This window comes from Acinonyx jubatus, chromosome B2, assembly GCF_027475565.1.
Source record: "Acinonyx jubatus isolate Ajub_Pintada_27869175 chromosome B2, VMU_Ajub_asm_v1.0, whole genome shotgun sequence".
NCBI lineage: Eukaryota > Metazoa > Chordata > Mammalia > Carnivora > Felidae > Acinonyx > Acinonyx jubatus.
Window position 1 is genome coordinate 38,624,048 of NC_069385.1, and position 19,831 is coordinate 38,643,878.

Here is a 19,831-nt window from a genome sequence, read left to right on the forward strand (position 1 = left end):
CATATAGGTGTCCAACGTTCATTTAGATGTATCCAGCTTAATAAGCAACAAGCCTTAAGTGGGCCCATGGTCATTGTGTAATACTGGAACATGCTTTTGCTTGTGTTTATGATTATAATGGCTTGTGGGTTCAGGTTGTATTTATATAGCACTGTAACAAACAAGGTGAAAAATTAAAAAAGTTCAATTAACGGGCTAATTGTGTGACCTTCATCGTATATTGATGATTTTATTATTTTCTAACTTTGCCAAATGAGTGAAGTATTTTAGTGGATGACAAGTACAGACAAGTGCTGGGCAAGTGTTCCATCTGATGTATGTTATTTTTGTTACAGCTTAACTTCTTGAAGATCTGTTTTATAAAAAACCAGTGTGTGTACTGGCACAAGGCTTGGTATTTACTTTTACCAAAACGTAAAACTCCACATGCAGATTGAGACACCTGGCTCTGCAGCATCCAGGCTCATTTACAATACAATTGCGCCTTCTACCAAGGTTGGCATTGCCGGTGCAGCAACATTCGTGTTCATTGTTTTGATTTGTCATAATGTCTGGCTGAAGAGTAAGTACTATATTCCTACAAGATAGAGTCAATTGCTGGCTTCTCACAATAATTTTTTTTCCCCCATTTGAAGTGGCCTGTGTGAGAGGCAGATGGCTAAGTGATTCCATTACGCATGGCATCTCACACATCTTAACCAATTAGAAAAGGCTGTAGAGAATTACATGGAATTAATCCCAACCAGAAGGTCTAGGGACAGCCTCATCTACTCAAACTCTAGTTACTTGGTTTACAATGTCACAAGAGCCCCTTGATGGGATTAAAGCTGTGTATCTCTGGGCAGTTTGTCTATTATTTCTTGTGAACAGTGTGTGGGGGTGGTGGGGGGGGGCTACAACTGTGTCAGCATTTGTTGGGGGTTAACAGTAAGCTCTCACATTCATTTTATTCAATCTGCCAAGCCATGAGGCCCTTTGAAAATGTCCACTTCTTTTATACTTGTAAAAACCATGCCATTTAGTTGACTTCTTTTGGCTTTTTCAAGTGTTTGTTTTGAAGTTTCATTTATACAGGAAATAGACATAATCACCAATAAATTTAACTTTAATAACTGAGACCCTGGGAGCCTTTCCTGGTTGGCAAAAAATTCCCTACATGCTGCAAATCCTCCTTATGGGATATCCTATTTCTTATCTGGAGTTGAAAGTCGGGATTAATCCAGATGATTAAGAAAATCTTTCTAAAAGATACCCTGCATCCTCTTTAAAATTAAACTCTCCTTGGAAGTTTCCTTTCTTTTCTTACTAAAATCATAATGTCAATGATAAAAGTACATCACAGGAATTTTGGTATTTCCCACAGGTATGTTTAAAACTCAAAGACAGTGGGATCCTCCCAATTTACTATTCCACAAAAAATGACATTAGAATATAATTTTGAATCTAATTATTAATAATTGATATTAATTTGACAATGTATGCAATATACTAAAGAAGTTGCAAGTGTATATAAAGAAAAGCTTTTGATTCTTTCATATAAGTTATCCATTTGAAAAGCTCCCACATCATATATACCATATATATGTGTTTCAGTGAATACACATACACACACACACACACACACACACACACACACACACTTCATCTTCTTTGTAAATTCCTAAAGCCAGACACCCTCCAGCAGATAGTGTTACTGAAGGTTTCTGTCCCTTCCTCTTTGCTTTCCAAGGCATGGAACTCACACTCTCCTTCTCAAACAGGCAGATATACTATAAAAAGTAACATCAACCATGGGAAACATAAAGGGAGAAGGGATATGCCATAAACAGGGATAAACATCTTCCGTTATGCAAATCTGCAAGATCCCTTTAAGCACAGAACTGCTCCTTGTCCCCACTGTGGGCCCTCTTTCCTGTCCAGGGACCTATGAATGGGGTCTTTCCCTCTTAAGTGACCCACCATGAGAGGCTTAGATAAGGCACAAAGTTGCCCTCACTAGACTTCAATCCCCCATCTCTGCAACAAAGTGGGAAAGTTATACTTTTGTTAGCACTCTATCAAGGAAAAAAAAAAAAAAAAAACCAAGGAAAACATCCACTGGACAAAGCCTACTTTGTGTGCCGAGAAACCCTGATCCTTGACTATTGTGTCTAGTCTTGTTTATGCAAGAAATGACTTTTCAGTATTTTAGCAAAATTATCAGCAGGGAAATTTTAATATTCTATATGTTTATTTGGTTAGTACACTCTCCAATATCTAGAGGAAGAAAACATTCAAAAAAATTTCTTTAAACAGAGGAAAGAATCAAATGTTCATTTCTGAATAAGAAAGCTCTCACTGTGAAATGCCCTGATACAGTAAGAAATGTACTTTACGCCAAACTTTAAGAAACTTACTCTATACATAGGATGTGTGGATATGTTCTGTGTTTATACTTTTTTATCATATAGTTTATGTATAGTTTAGTTTATGTATTTATATATATATTTAAATATATAAAATATTTATATATTTAATACATATATTTAAATATATATATTTATATATACAGTTTATATATTTATGAAATATTATTATCTCAAATCTTTTATGTGTGAACAAGTGCAACTATGAGACTCAATGGCTTTCTCTGACTAACCCCAAAGCCCAAGTAGGCTTTAAATTATATGTAGTGCTTTAAGCATGTGACAGAGGCAGGAAATTGAGGGAGAGGTAGAGAACGCCAAAGACAGAAGTGGGTTTAGAGATCCCATGGCCCAGGTTCTGAATCTCAATTCCACACTTCACTCATTAATAGACCCTAGTAAATATTATTTTGTTTTGATTTTTGAGCTATGATGCTAGGATAATAACATCTCCCTTACAGACCTGCAAGTACTCATGTAAAAACCTCCATTGTAAAGGAGGCATGAGAAATAAGCTTTGAAAGTGGTTGGTTAAGTACCAGAGGTAGGTAACTGCAGAATGGCTTGGTTTTCTTTCTATCTCCCCTGGAGAGGACAAGGGGTCTTGAAAAGACCTTTGCTCTATTATGCCAGTGAATTTTCAAACTAGAGTCTGTTACCCACTCAACAAGTATTTATTACTGACTCTAGGCCAGGCGGTATGTCAGATATTAGAAGAACTCTGGAAAATGATTCAGGAAGCTTCAAATGTTTGATCTGAATTTTATTCGAAAAAAGAATAGAAATGGCATGCATGTTCAATATGCTGGATATCAGGCTGACTCTTGATAGCACTGGTGTTGTAACTTGTGTACTCAGGTTAACTCGTTTTTGTGTAGAGTCAGAATATAGCTTCTCCTGCCTTCTCTGAAAATATTTTTACTTCTAAATGTGCCATTGATTAGGAATGTAATGGTGCTTAAATGTTCCTTTAAAAAATTCAGGCCCACTCATGTGTACTCATGTAAAACTGTACAAGCACACGACTGTGTTACATGAATGCTGGGTTCGGTTACATGAATACTGGGCTCGATAAATGCCAGGTCAGGCCTGGGGATCTGCCCAGAATCTGCTCTGTTCACTATGTAACTACACAGCTATGCAAAAACAAATGACAAGCTACCTTGTTCGAAACAGTTCTTAAGTTGTAATTTTGAGTGCTTCTCTTCTGGCTTTTATATTTTTGAGAAGGAATGAACAGTTACTAACATATTCCTGATGATACAGTTTTTTACAATAAATATTTCCATCCACTTTTTCAAAGAGTATGTTGAGATTGCCAGGGGAGCTATGCAAGAGTGTCGGCCTTTGCAAAGACTTCTACAGCTGAATTAGGATTTTTCTCAGTACTGTGCAACCAAAATGAAGTACAGCAAAAAATGAAATACTGAGGCTGATTTCAAATTATTTTATAAATCAAAACACTGGTTGTGCTTAATGATGGATTTGATAATAAGCCAATGTTGTAAATTAATTACATAGAAGAAATACACTAGTAGAATAATGTTTTGCCTGTTTCTATGCTGGGGTATTAAGTGCTCTTAAACAAGTACAGAAACCATGGCTTGAGGTATGACTTTCTCCAAAAGGAAGGCCATAGCAAGACAGCAGCAGAAGTAGTATAGAAGCTCTGTTTAAGGCAGTGCTGTTTTCCTTGTTTCTGGAGAAAAATGTAAATGTAACCCCCAGACCTGTAGTTTGCATGGTAACATAGACACAAGTGTTCTATGACACAAGTGAATGTCGAATAAAGTTCGAGTGAGATGGTCTCAATCATATTTTACCCATTTTGTGTATAACATCCCTTTTGTAAAGGCATTATCAAATTGCATGCATCTCTTCCCCCAGACTCAGAACCATCTGGGGATCTGCCCAGAATCTGGTCTGTTCACTATGTAACTACACAGCTATGCAAAAACAAATGACAAACTACCTTGTTCGATAGAGTTCTTAAGTTGTAATTTTGAGTGCTTCTCTTCTGGCTTTTATATTTATGAGAAGGAATGAACAGTTACTAACATATTCCTGATGATACCGTTTTTTACAATATCATCCTCTCTGGACAAGGCTCATGTGGATTCTTCTGGTTCTGTAGGGCTTATTTCTCCTTTCACTGAAATGTCAATTCGTGCTTAATTCTTTAAAAATCACAAGAAACATCACGTGGATATTAAAAAATGAAGATCACAAGCTTTATAAATATTCCTATGAGAATGTTTCCCTGCTGTGGTCAATATTTAGAGTCGCGTACATTCACAGTGTCCATCGTTATTCTATTGAGACCAAGGAGTAAATATCACTTCCTGTTTCCAGATCTTACAAGCTGAGAGGAAGGAAGGAAGAAATAGGGAGCAACCTGTTGGCTGCTGAAGCTGATGCTTCCCTTAAATAAGGATTGGATGGAAGCTATATGTTGCCTCAAAAAGCTTTTGTGCATTTGGGGGTGGGGTAAGGGTATTAGAAAAGCCTGTATTAGTGTAGTGCCCTGCATGGGTAATGATGTTCAGTTATTACCCCATTTACAGTCTTAATAGTTTAAATGTTGACCTTTATATTGGTGATGATTTACAGTTACTTTTTGATCTGTTGCACCTATACTAGACAATTAAATAGATGCAAATTTCAAACTAGGAACTAGGGATATATTTTGTTTTATCTTATTCTCTAGGACATTAGTGTGATAAAACTGTCTTCCTACTTGCCTATTCCTTAATGCTGGTTGCCTGTTTCCTTTGATCCTCTTGGTCCAGTGAGGTCAAATCATATGCCTCTCCTGAAATCTGTTTGCAGGTTACCACTGGTGGTATCAGCCTTGCTGATGCTACTTTTCATTTCTCAATCTCTGGCTTTGTCTAGTGCTCCTTCTACTGCTTTCTCTACTGCTCTTTAGGACTTGTTCTACATTTTTGTTCATTTTCTGTTTCTAAGACTACTCCCTTCTGTACTTTTGCATCCATGTCCATAGGTTTTCAATAGGACTCTCGTGTATAGAACCCAAATAACCGCATATAAATTCTGCCATTTTTCATTTTGGAACTATGCCCCACCTCCAAGACTAGGTTAAGATGAACCTCTCTCAGAACTAGAATAGTCCCAGGGTGCCTGGGTGGCTCAGCTGGTTAAGCATCTGACTTTTGGGTTCGGCTTAGATCATGATCTCATGGTTTCCTGAGTTCGAGCTCTGCATCAGGCTCTGCACTGGCAGTGCAGAGTCTGCTTGGGATTCTCTCTCCCTCTCTCTCTGCCCCTCCCCCACTTGCCCTGTCTTTGTCTCTATGAAAATAAATAAATAAAAGAAGAAGAATTGGAATAGTCCCTATTGGTCACCACACAGCTCGACTGAACATGAGCTAGTTACTAAACAGTGGAAAGATCCTTGATCATCCAGTCTCTCTCATCCTTCATATGAGACACTTTAAACAAGACACTCAGAGCTAATCATCTGAAAATCCTGCCAATGTAAAAATAAGCAAAACTTCAAAAACGTGTTAAAACAGGTGGAAAGGGATGTATGCTTATGCTTAACTCAATATACATTTGAAATCATTGTTTTCCTTTTACAAAATAATTATGTGGGGGCAAGAGTAGCCTAGAGGTTAGATTTGGTCTGAGTTCTTGAGGTATAAGCATGAAGAGGACTTACTCTCTGTTCTCGAGCAAGTCACTCCTTGCATTTATTTCCCTAACTCTAAAATGGAAATAATGCCTCCATCCTGAGGGTCCTGGGGCTTACTGTCAGAGAAGTGCTTTGGAATCCACCGCTGAAAGGTGCTCAGCAAGTTCAAAGCACTTATACTAAGAAAAGTTTATCATATTTATAAACCAGTAAATCCCTCCCACGGTGTAAAATGATTCTTACTAATTTTATTCCCTACACAGACCAAAAGAAAAGCTTCAGATTCTTTGATACCATCAACTTAACACAGTGCTCCAGCTGTGTCCAGGCACAAAACTCTTCCCATCCTCTTTTGATTTGCCCCACGCGCTGAGCCCAAGACAAAAGAACGCACTACTCGCAAGTGTGACTCATGTGAAAATTGAAACTGCATGCTCCATTTTATTAAGGGCCTTGCTTTCTTTCAGTGGGTTAGAATAATTGGGAATAAAGATAAACACTGTAAAATAAACATGAACACGGAGTCCAATAAAGTAGGTTTGAATCAGCTGCTCCCCAGCAAACCTAGTGGACAAGTGGGGAAACTGCAAGAGGCAAAAAGCTATTGATGATCCCAATGCATTACTTCACTAGGTGCTTCATTTAAATACATGACTTGAGTTAATAGAAACAATGTCTAATTATAAGACACATGATAATTGTAATAATCAGGGTTTATTCAAGAGAAGAGGGAGCCTAGAAGAGAAGAGGGCACCTGGCCAGCAGCATGGATGGATGGCAGAAAGGTTGAAGGCCCAACAGAAGTGATGTTATCTATCGCAGGTTATAAAGGGAGAAAAGAAGAAAGATCCAGACATTCAGTGTGTGCCAAGTGTGCCAGGCATCACGCTAAGCACCTTACATGCACCGTGTCTTGTAATCCTAATAATGAATTTGCAAGATAGGCATTACGATTACTTTTATTGAAGCTGACACCTTGGGTCATTTTTCCAGGTACTAAATAATAGAATAAGAAAACTGTCTGGTTTCATATGACTCCCACTCGCACTGTTGATACCACATCCTGGCACCATTTTAGAAAACAACTCTGTTGATTCTGAAAACTATTGTTAGGTTTTTCATTATGATTTGTCACTAAGCACACTAAAATACTGTTTAGTTTCCATCTTGGCTTAGTGTATCTCTTTCACCTCTCTGTGGCAATATTCCCTCTTCTTCAACAATATTTGGATTGAAAGCCTGTTTTTTCAATAATTATATTGAATTATGTTTTAAATATGTTATTGGTAGTGAAAATACACACGTCAGGTCTAATGATTGGTATCTCCCTTCTGTCCTGATTTATCGATAAGGGTGGAGAGGCATTGAGATGAATTTGAGAATTTTCAAGAAATCTTGGCAAAAGGTGTAAGAAGAGAGAAGAACTTTTTGAACACTTCTTTCAGGAAATTTGTTCCAAGTTGTGTACTAGGAAAGGAAAACCGTAGTTCTGGGAAATCCCATGAGGAGAAACTAGTGTGTGGATTGCTCTGAAGAAACCAGCTCTTGTCCCAGCTGTTTGTGTCCTTCAGTGTCTGCCTCCAGAAAGTCTCTAGAAAGGAACTTGTGAGATTAGCTCAAAACTGTCCCCTGACCCACTAGTGCCTTGGCATTCTTTCTTTACTCCCCTCTCTCCACCGCTCTCTAGGTTACTTCTTTCTTCTCAGATCTTCAGTTTCAATTCCCTAGTAGCTTCTCTCTTGCCCTGGAGCCTGGGGCTAGGGATTGCCTTTGTTTATTTACTAGACACTCAGACTTTCAGCTGCTTTCAGGACAGTATCTGGGGTCTCTCTCTTCCATCTGAAAAACTAAAGGATGAACAAGGTCAGAGAGCCATAATGTTTCTTCTTCGGTGACCAAAGAGCACTGGGTTGCAATTCATCAAGGCCTAGGCAGGAGTGAGGCTCCCATACCTGGAAGTCCCTGTGGGGGCTTGATACTCATTAATTTAGACAAGTCTAAAACCAGCAAGGAGGCTAGCCTTACCATACCCAAGTGTGTAATCTTTGCATGCACAGTGTTTTGAAGTAGCATTTGAATTGCACAGTCTTAAAGTGTCTTTTGCACTCTAAGATTCTAAGTATCTCTTTCACTGCAGAGAATGAGGTAAGAGAATGACAATTGAAGCTTGAACCCACTGCTTTTGAAACACAGCTTTGAGAAGATGGCCTGGTCTCTGGCGCATGAAACTAGGTAAGTATCAGGAATATCTAGGAGACCCTGTGCTTAGGAGCTTGCTCTGCTGTTTTCAATTAAGATTTACTCCACGTGGTGGAGCGCCTGGGTGGCTCATTCGGTTAAGCGTCTGACTCTTGACCTCAGCTCAGGCCATGATCTTGTGGTTTGTTGGGTCAGGCTCTGCATTGACAGTGAGGAGCCTGCTTGGGATTCTCTCTCTCTCCCTATCTTTCTGCCCCTCCCCTGCTCGCTCGCTCTCTCTCAAAATAAATAAACTTTAAAAAAAAAGATTTATTCCATGTAGGTATTTCCAATGTCTCTCTGCTGTCTTTTCTTGTTACCACTTTTATTTTTCTAATCTTTGGATCTTAAAATTCTTCTTTTCTCACCCTCCCCATCTATTTTTATGCCTTTTGTTTCTTTCTATAATTAATCATCTTGAAGAAGAGCTTAAACTCATGAAGCAAAAGGTTTTCATCTATATCAGCCCTATACAATAGAACTTTTGGAGATGATGGAAATTTTCTGTATTTGCACTGTCCAATATAGAACTTGTTAGCCATATGTTGCTACTGAGGGCTTAAGTTGTGGGTAGGGTGGCACTAAACAGTGACAACACAGCAGAGACTGTGGAGAGAATTATAGAGAGGAACAAGGTAGAAAAAGGACTCCTTTAATTCTATGATTAAAGTCCCGGATTGCTTGCTCCCTACTCCTTACCCTGAAAAATGGCTCATGTGCATGAAACCTGCCAAAATAAACACAGCAAACACTTAGGAAACTGAAGTTGGTGCGCAATATCACATCTGCAGATTGGACTCTGAGAAGCACACAGGTGAGGGAGACCAAAATAATAGTACAAAGCTTTTGAAACTAAATTGACATTCAAACCACAGTCCACAAAATGGAGTCAAGACACGTTCAGGGTTGATTGCCTGCTAAAATATTTGATTTAAAAAGAAACCTGATTCTTCTAACTCAATCCTCAAACTGTTAAGGAATCAATCCAAGTCCCAGAAAAACCATAACTCAAATGAGAAAAGACATGCAATGCCACGATCGCACAGAGGTTGGAGTTAAATGACAAGGTTGTCAAGCAACTGTCATGAAAATACTCCAACAAGAAATGCATGAAAGGGAAAATGAAACAAACAGCAATGGGAACTAATAGAAAACAATCAAACAGAAGACGTAAATTCTAACACATTGTGAATTACTTTGAAAGTAAATGGCTCAGCCCCTTTCCTCAGCTGCTACTAAAGTGCTTGGTCCGACTGAGGAAGCTTCACTTTATCCAGCAGCGCCCAATCTCCCCACCTCCGCCTCTGTTGGGAGCTCGTGGGCATCTACTCGGGTCTCACCGTGCAGGATGATGAGGTGTCGGTCAAGGAGGATGAGGTCAATGCTCTCATTAAAACAGTGGGTGTAAATGTTGAATCTTTCTGGCCAGGCTTGTTTGCATAGGCCCTGGCCCACGTCAACATCATCAACATCAGGAGCCTTGTCCGTAAGGTGGGGGCTGGTGGTTCTGTCCCAGCAGCTGGGCCTGCCCCCTCCACCACTGCTGCCCCAACTGAGGAGAAGAAAGTGGAAGCAAAGAAAGAAGAATCAGAGGAGTCTGATGATGATGTGGGCTTTAGTCTTTTGACTAAATCTCTTCTTTAACCTGTTCAAGAAAAAGCTGAACTCTTATAATTAAATAAATAAATAAATAAAGACATAAATAAATAAATAAATAAATAAATGTAAATGGCTTCAACTCACCATAAAAGACAGAGAATGGCAAAATGGATTCAAAAAATTATGATCCAACTATGGGCTGTCTAGAAGAAACTCACTTCAAATCTAGGTATGATACAGGTAACTTAAAGTACAAGAATGGAAAAAGATACATTGTGCAAACATTAATCAAAAGAAAGCTGGAGTGCCTATATTAATATCAGACAAAGTAGACTGTGGAGCAAAGAAAATTAACAAAAAGTGGTATTACAAAATTATCAAAAGGGTCAATTACCTAAGAACACATAACACTCCTAAATATGTATGTTCTAAGCAGCAGAACCTGAAAAAACATGAAAGAAAAATTGCAAAACTGAAAGGGGAAATAGACAAACCCGTAACTAGAGCTAAGGCTTCTCTTAGTAATTGATAAACCACCAGACAGAAAATCAGCACAAAACCTGAGCATGAATGTTCACAGAAGCTTTATTTGTAAATCAAAAAATGAGGATGGGTGGGAAGGAGGGGAGGGTGCGTGATGGGCATTGAGGAGGGCACCTGTTGGGATGAGCACTGGGTGTTGTATGGAAACCAATTTGACAATAATTTCATATTAAAAAAAAACAAACCTGAGAGATGCCTGGGTGGCTCAGTCAGCTGGTCATCCAACTCTTGATTTTGGCTTAGGTCATGATCTCACGGGTTCATGGGATTGAGTCTGCCTCGGGCTGTGTGCTGACAGCCCAGGGCTTGCTTGGGATTCTTTCTTTCCTTCCCTTTCTGCCCCTCCCCTGTACATGTGCTCTCTCTCTTTCTCTCTCTCTCAAAAGAAATAAATAAACATTGAAAAAATTAAAAAAAAAACACTTAGAACAACTTAAATGTCTTTCAGTAGGTGGACGGATAAACAAATTATATTACATCCATTGCTACAGAATGAATGTGAACCCCCAGCTTTCAAATTCATATGTTAAATCCTAATGTCCAATGTGATGATATTTGAAGGTGGAGACTTTGGAAGGTGATTAGGTCATGAGGGTGGAGTTCTCATGAATAGGAGTAATGCCCTTATAAAAGAGAACCCATAGAACTCTGTTACCCCTTGCAGCATGTGAGGACATGGCAAGAAGATGGTTGTCTATGGACCAGGAAGTGGGCTCTTTCCAGACACCCAATCTGTAGACACTTTGATCTTAGAATTTCCAGTCTCCAGAATTATAAGAAATATATTTCTGCTTTTTAATAAGCCATCCAGTCTATGACATTTTGTTACAGCAGCCCAAATGGACTAAGATGTCCATACAATGGAATACTACTCAGTGATAAAAGAAACAAACTGCAACAGCATGTTGGATATCCATTATGCTGCATAATGAAAAGTCAATTATATTCACGTTACCTTCTCAAAATGACAGAATTATACTGGTGAATGACAGATTAGTGTTTGCTAAGGGTTCGGGTTGGCAGGAGGGCAGGACTATGAAGGGATGGTGAAATGGTTGATGATGATCTTGATGATTATCATAGTTTTACAAATCTATATGCACGATAAAATGTCATAGAACTATACACCCCCCACGCCCGCCAAATGTGCATATTAAAACTGGTAACAACCCAAATAGTGTCTGTAGTTTAGTTAATAGTATCGTACCACCGTCAATTTGATGGCTTTGATAATTATCCTATGGTTATAAGATATTGCTGAGGCAAACTGGGAGAAACATCCATGGGAACTCTCTGTACTATTTCTGCAACTTCTGTGTAAGCCCTAAATTATTTCAAAACAAAAATCTTTTTTAAATGTGGCGAGAGCAACCAATCAACTGAATTTTTAGTTTAGTTTGCTTTTTATAAATTTAAATAGCTGAATGTGGCTACTGGCTACAGTATTGGATAATGCAGGTCAATACTAAGTTTTGCCAAGTAACCTTTTTATTTTCTTTTGTTCTTATTCCTAGGCCTCTGAAGAGAAGTTTCATCTATGAAAAATTCACCCAACACATAAAATATAACCCATATTATTTAAATCTCCCTTAATCAAGTATAATAAATACTCTACAAAATTAGAGCATGATGAAATTCAAGGTTGAAAAGTAATGCATTTGGTCACTTTTCATTTTCTATCCCATTATGGTGACTATTGTGGATGGGAGAATATTAATTCCTCAGGTAAGTTGTAAAGGTTTTAAAATTCATAGCCTTGTTTTGTAAGCTCGCTGAATAGGAAGAAGTCTGTAGTTGTTTAGAACCTTAATTATCTCTTTTTACTGACAAAATCTAAGCAAGTTACTACCTCCAAATCCCTAGGAATGAACAGTTGGTCTTTTGACTCTCCCTGCCAAAGTAAGTGACTTTAAATCTTTGCCAGCACAGGTTAAGAGATCAACTCTTCTCTCAGAGCTCACTGAAGTCAAACTCCTCTGACTCGCAGAAGGGGTTTGATTCTGCTCTCCCTTTTCGTTCATTCTCTTCTACTTTTCCCCAAGCATCCTACTCTAGATAAAATATACAAGCTTATAGTGAGGCAAATTCATTGTGTGCTGCCTCAACGATCCTCACTCCCTGCCCTGCCCCCACACAAAAGCTAGAGTCTAATCATAATGAACTGCCCCTGCTTTCCTGGAGACACTCAGGGGTGGACACTCAAGGTTATTTTGGGACTGGTGGCTCTAAACCTCTCCTTCTAACCACTTCTCTCCTTCCTTGGTGATGGAAGCTGTTGTGACCTCTCACCTTGGGGAAAGGTTAAGCCTGGTTGTCCAGAGATTTCCAAACAGGAATAATACTAGGATTCTCTTCAGTGGCGTATGGGGGGTAGGGAGTAAGCATTAACACTACCATTGTTTAGGATTGCCAGCTCACCATGATAATAAAGTGCATACTGACTTTTAGTTGTTTTTTTAAAGCAATTTTTAAAGTTTATTTATTTATTCAGTGAGGAGCCTGACATGGGGCTCTATCCCACCAGCTGTGAGATCATAACCTGAGTCGGAAGCTTAACCGACTAAGCCACCCAGGCGCCCCCTTTTAGTTGGTTTTTATTACTGTTTGAAATTTTCTACAGATGGTGCACCCACTTGTTGCTTGTACTAGGGAAAACTACTCTTTAACCCTCCCTTCAGAAAGCTACCGTTTTCTCCCATCTGTGTCCAGAAGCACACCCTGCTCTCACCTTTCCAGACAAATGGAGGGAGACTCAGACATGACCCTAAAGTGTAAGTTCTGAAAGACAGGAGATAGTCTGATTCCCTCTTGGATCTGGAACAGGTAACACAAATGATTGGCTCTAATCTGTGTTTAGGAAGTTATTGCTAAATAAATAGAGAAATGAATTAGTTTTTATTTCACCGAAAGAAATGACCACTTTTCTGTTCTCTTCATGCTAAGAGATGATCCCACGAAATAGATTTCACTGCACTTAACTGAAAAATACCTCTCAGGAGTGATAATTTCCATTTATCAAGGGCAGTTTTCCAGGTAAAGGGGTACCTGTGAGCCATTAGCAGATCAACTCACACTAGCTGTGGGATAAGTGCACTGGCCTGGAAAAAAGGGATCCTGCCAGGGCACCAACAGCATCTATGATACTCTATCCCTTACACCACTCATATCCAGTTGTTTCCCACATGAAATTCACTCCATCCTGGAAAAGATTTTCCAAGCTCTTTGGTTATGATGTTTAGAGGTGGTGGTTAGCAGCTGACTTACATCAATGGCTGAGTCATTCTGTCCACAGTCATTTCATGACTAATGAATTAAATGGAGCTGATGAAGACCATGATCCATTTACCTTTTAAGTTTTTGAGGATGGTACCAATCTCTGCCTTTCCATCTGGAATATAATATTGTTTTTGATGTATTACCTTAGAAATTTCAGGGGGTATTCATTTTGGTTTTTCCCACTGTAACAGCTCTTTATCTACAAATCATGGTGAGGGTTTTCACAAACGTTAAGTACACGTATGCTGATTATAAATTTAGCAATCCAGGAAATAACCGCAGGGTAGATTCATGGACCCTGTGCACCCACTATGAGATGGACCCAGCCTAGAACTCTGGACCCAGATATGGCTCTTCTCTAACAGGAGGATCCATGATGGTACTCTGTGTCCTTAGGTATCATAGTCAACTCAGATTCCTGATTCAACAGCCCACTTTCCCCAGTGTATCTTTATTTGAGTAAATGGCCATTGGCCCCATTGTAGAAGGAGGGAAACACTACTTTATACAGTTTCCATGGTGTTGCAAGTTAGGAAGCAATAGGTTATGGGCCTAAGAACTAGCTAAAGTCTGTAAACTGATGAAGGGATCATGATTTTCCACTGAGTGGGTAGACCTTAGCGTTCTGTTTATCTATTCATGATATATCTTGATTGCTGATATACATTAAGCAAGACCCCTATTGACTTGTCCGTCAATCTCATTCTGGGAACACCATTCTCCATTAGGTAACTCCATAGGTCTCTTTGAACACAGCCTGTTAGTCCGTCTGCTGTGCACTTTGATAATCATGCCCACCTTGCTTCTGGCCATCTGGCCTGTGCTATTCTGAGGTCCTATCATCCCCATTGCTATCAGGGAGCACAGTGCTATAGGAGGATCTCCTATCCTTTTAATCCTCACCTACATGGGACAGCCACTGCAGCTTCTCGACAATGCTGGTGCCCCTCTCATCCAGGAGGGGAGGCTGCAATATTGTGAAAGGAAATTCACCAGGGAAGAAGGCAGCTGTGAACCTCCAGCAGCCCAAACTCACAGCAGCTGTAAGCTGGATACAACAGGCTAAAGAAGGGAATCATGACAGGGCAGCAATGGCATCCACTTCAAGGTCTTTCCTTTCTGCCCCAGATCCCTACTACATGGGTTTGCCTTAGTCCTTACAAATAATGACATTATCTGTTCACATGACTATTCCTGACCATAAAGGCTTTCTTTATGGTGTAACTTAGTTTAATCTCACTACTGAGGTGTTTTCTCAGTGGAGTTTATAAGGTTTTTCTGAATCCTGCATGAATAATGACTTTGACCAACTTATCTTTGTTTTCCCTGCTATAAAAATTTTGCAAATATAATCTTTCAATCCATATGACTCATGCCAAATGACTACTAATTTTCTTCCTGATTATAAAGCATCCATAATTCTTGTAGTAAATTTGAAAAGTAAAGAAAAACTTAATGAAAAAATAATCTTATCTGACTATCTGAATATAACCATCGTTAACAATCACATTTACTCCAGAGCACCTGGGTGGCTCAGTTGACTAAGTATCCAGCTCTTGATTTAGGCTCAGGTCATGATCTTACGGTTTGTGAAATATATCTCCCTGTGGGGCTCTGTGCTGACAGCATGGAGCCTGCTTGGGATTCTCTCTCTCCCTTTATCTCTGTCCCTCCCCCACTCTTTCTCTTTCTCTCAAGATAAATAAACTTAAAAAAATTGCTTTAAAAATAAACAACTAAAAGTCAGTATGCACTTTATTATCATGGTGAGCTGGCAGTCCAAAACAATGGTAGTATTAATGCTCACTCCCTATCCTGCCATGTTCCACTGAAGACAATCCCAATATTATTTCTCTTTGGAAATCTCTGGACAACCAGGCTTAGCCTTTTCCCAAGGTGAGCAGGTGCGGGCACAGGCTCTCTCCCTCTCTCTCTAAAAGAAAAGAAAAAAAATTGCATTTACTCCCAAATATTCCTCTGTGTGTGTGTGTGTGTGTGTGTGTATAGGTACATATATATCCTATTTTTTTCTTAATGTGACTTTATGTGACCTTTATCATGCCATCAAAAGTAATATTTGTAAGACTCTTTTTAACAACTACATGATATATTGTCATATGATTGTACTTTTATTAATGTAATTAATTTATTTGAACACTCTCCTAATTTTGGACATTTAGATCTTTCTTAATGTTTCAACTATTATTATAAATAACATTGCAGTGGGCATATTTTTAAATAATTGAAGTATACTTGACATACAATGTTATATTAGTTTCAGGTGTACAACATAATAATTCAATAATTCTATACATTAGGCAATGGTGAACACATTTTTTTTTTTGTCTGCCCTTCTAGTCACTTAATTCATACAGTATTCCTTTAGCTGACAGGTATTCACTCAGTCCCCATTACAAGCCAGAGGCACTGTGCAGTCAGCTAAGCACACAGCAAAAGACCATGCAGGCACTCTCTGCCCTCCCTGCTGCCATGGAGGTCAGGATCTGCTGGGGAAATAAATCTGGGAAGTACAGCAGGTCCAGGGGTGATGATGACTACGAGGGGAAGTGCAGTGGGTCTTGTGTCTTTGTGAGCTTGGGTGATCATGACAAAATATTACAGACTGGTGGCCTATACAACAGAAATTTATTTTCTCACAGTCTGGAGAGTGGAAATCTGAGATCAGGGTGCCAGCATGGTCAGGTTCTGGGAAAGGTTCTCTCCCTGGCTTTTGATGGCCACCTTTCTGTGCAGTGCTCATGTGGCCTTTCCTCGGTGCAGGTGTGCCGACAGAGAGATGTCTTTTTCTCTTTTTATAAGGCCACTAATTATGTTGGATTAGGAACACTCTTACGACCTCATTTAACCTAATTGTCTCCTAAAAGCCTTATCTTCAAATACAGTCCCATTGGGGGTTAAGGCTTCAACATATAAGTTGGGAGGGGCAGACATCAGTCCATAGCACCTTGGGAGCATTTCAGGAGAGAGTCTAGTTGAATATTTTTTTCAAATGTTTAAAAAAATTGGAGTTCTAGTAATTTGCTTTTTAATTTGGATGTACCCTTTTAGGCTTGCCAGATTTAGCAAATAAAAACAGAGAATGTTAAAAAAAATTAAAATAAAATAAAAAATAAGATAAAAATACAGAATGTTCAGTTATATTTGAATTTCAGATAAACAGCAAAAAATTGTTAGTATAAGAGTGTCTCTTACAATATTTGGTGTTCTTGGGGTATCTGGATGGCTCAGTAAATATCTGACTTCGGCTCAGATCATGACCTCCCTGTTTGTGAGTTCAAATTCTGCATGGAGTGAGCTCAAGCTCTGCTTGGGTGAGCATGGGCCCCGCTTTAGGTAAGCCTTGCTTGTCTCTCTCTCTCTCTCTCTCTCTCTCTCTCTCTCTCTCTCTCTGCCCCTCCCTCACTTGTGCCCTGTCTCTCTCTCAAAAAAAAATTTTTTTTAATGTGTTCTGTTTTTTTCTCTGGCAGTCCTTTTCATGCTTCAATGTGATCAGTGCTACTTTTTTATTCGTGTAAGGGATCATATCCTATGAATTTGTTATTCTGCAGGACACCAACTTAAATGTTTGTGTGTTGAATTAATATAAGGACAGTGAGATTAAGTGTTTTTAAAGTGTCCAGGTAAAACTGATTGCTACATTTGTCTGACATTTCTGTGGGAAGACACTTCAAAGAAAAGATAGTCTCCTATTTTTTGCCAAATTTGTAAGCCTCTGTTATTATCTGACTAAAATTTGTATTATTTACACTACATCTGTTTCTAAAGCATCAAGACATATATACTTTTCTTCACTTTAAAATAAAATTTTAAACAGAAGGAGGCTTGTTTAAGAAAAAGCATTCTCACTTCCTCAGTAATTCTTCATGGAACCCCCATTATGAAGTGAACATTTAACTTCCTTTGACAAGTCCCTACTCCTGGAAAACTACTTTTTATAAATACTCAGAACAATGTGGCAATGGTGTAGGGCTTTCAGAAGACGTGTGGCTGTACCTCTTCACATTAATCCTTTGTCCTGAGGCTGCCATTCACTGTATTTTAGGCAAGGTAGCTCTTATCTCAAGAGTAGAGTTTCAACTGCTAGCATACTTTCTGACTCTCGATCACTTTCTCTGCCTTAAAGGCTTTATAACTGTTCCTTGAAAAACACTCAAGCCAAGAAGGTGGCACAATTAGCATTTGCCTCAATACTCTCACAGAGGCTCTACCCAAGATAATTTTACACTCAGCCACAGACACATTATACGATTTTTTTCAAGGGATTACCAATTGGAAATGAGAGCTGAAATGTATCCTATACAGTACAATTGTACATACAAAGTGCTAACGTCTTAAGAGACACAATGTCACCCTATCTATGGAATCTAGCTGCCCAACGAAATATTCAGCAAATATTTATTACATGGCAGTATCTGATTTGAATGTTGATGTCCTCTGAATTTCTTTACTGGTCTCTAAACTCCTTTTCAGATTTCCTAAGAGAGCTTTTCTTTCTCTTCTCACCTCTAAGTCCATAAACACAGCGCATTGTCTCGCTTATCATCGCTAAAGAAGCAAGGTCTACTTGAATGACCCAAGCTCCCAGCTAGTAAATGCTCAGTTGTAAACTGTTGGGGATGGAGAACATAAGAACCTAAAATTATGTTTTGCTCTTAGTTGGATTTCGATTTAATCGTTTCGAGCAATGGGAAGCTGTGAATTAAAACTATTCTTGTGAAGGGTTGGAGGGAATACTTTAGTTTTCTGTATGCAAAGGAGATATTGTTTTTAGAAGTCTGAATTACAAATGTTTTAATACAGAGTTTTAAGTAACAGCTGTTTTGCATGTACTCTTCTTGACTGGTAGTGACTTCCAACATCTACAGTCCCTTTCAAGATCTAAGCTTCATGGGGATAGTAAGTTTTGTTTATTTTGCTTATTTCTTTATTTCTAGTGCCGGGAGCAGTATCTAGTGCATGGTATATTCTCTTTAAATATTTGTTAAATGTATGAATAAATAAAATACAAGCAAAAAATGTACTTGATTTCACTTCCCAGTGTATAATCATGAACAAATGTTTGGTGAAGTAAGAGGGATACTCATAATTAGCACTAATTTCGTTCCTGCTGTCGAGGTGGGTGTTCATCGGGTGTTCATACCAACTCGTTCTAATTGATGTTTTCAGAACTCCCCTTGCCAAACATTAGTGACTTTTGTCCTGCCATGTTTACATACCTGAAACCAAGCACAGGCACTTTTTGAAGTTAATTAAAGATTCACTTATGTTAAACATTTCCGGATGATAGCAAGAGACCAACTTGGCAGACAATAGAAATAATCTCTAGTGCTTCCTTCTGTGATTTTTCTCAGACAGGTCTTGAAGGGTCTGGTCCTAATGGGATTGATAGAAGTGAGATGGGGCGATTGGGAGATGCTGTGAGACTTAGGTTGCCTACAGCAGGAGAATGCAGGTGAATTCACAAAGATCACAAACGTCATCCTCTGCATAGCTGAGTGCTCATTATCCAGGACAAATATAAAATCCCCTTGCTGGCTTCGGCCTGCCAGCCAGTACCTTGCCGGTACGCCTTTTACTTATTTGTTGTTTGGTATTTGAAGGCTAATACCAGCTTAAAAGATAACTTTATCAGATTGCTTCCCAATTTTATCACCTGAAATTACCCTTTTATATACTTTCTCTCATGATATACTCAATTTTTGAAAGATTTTACCCACATAAAAACTGTATTTATAAAGTAATAATTAATTTCCCATTTCAGTTTTATTTTACGAAACTCTGCTTATCAAAGTTTAGCATCAGAAAGTGATAAGCTATTATATCAGGTGTTGATTTAGTTCCAGCCAAGAGCAAAGAGATTCAGTGTTAACTGGAGGAAGTGTATTATGGGTAAAATAGATGACTGTCTTTGGGCTCTTTGAAATATTCAAAGTAGTTCCTGAGGACCTCTGGGGGTCCCAGGCTGAGAATCACATTAGGCTTTACATTGGGACCAACTGGAGAGCTTGAAAGTCCTGGTGCCGAGGCCCCATTCCAGAGCAATTAAATTAAAATTTCTGTGCCCCGGCGTGACTTGATTTTTTTGAAATAATAA

At 38.9% G+C, this 19,831-nt stretch overlaps 1 long non-coding RNA gene across 2 annotated transcripts in view; it reads left to right on the forward strand.

Moving 5' to 3' along the window:
• Window positions 1-19,831, forward strand: part of LOC113598695 (uncharacterized) — a 48,602-nt gene that overhangs the window by 19,638 nt on the left and 9,133 nt on the right. For both annotated transcript variants that reach the window (XR_003419365.2, XR_008298351.1), the window contains 3 exons: window positions 336-562; window positions 8,198-8,292; window positions 11,955-12,165. This is a non-coding gene — a long non-coding RNA (uncharacterized LOC113598695). The remainder of the gene's footprint in view (window positions 1-335; window positions 563-8,197; window positions 8,293-11,954; window positions 12,166-19,831) is intronic.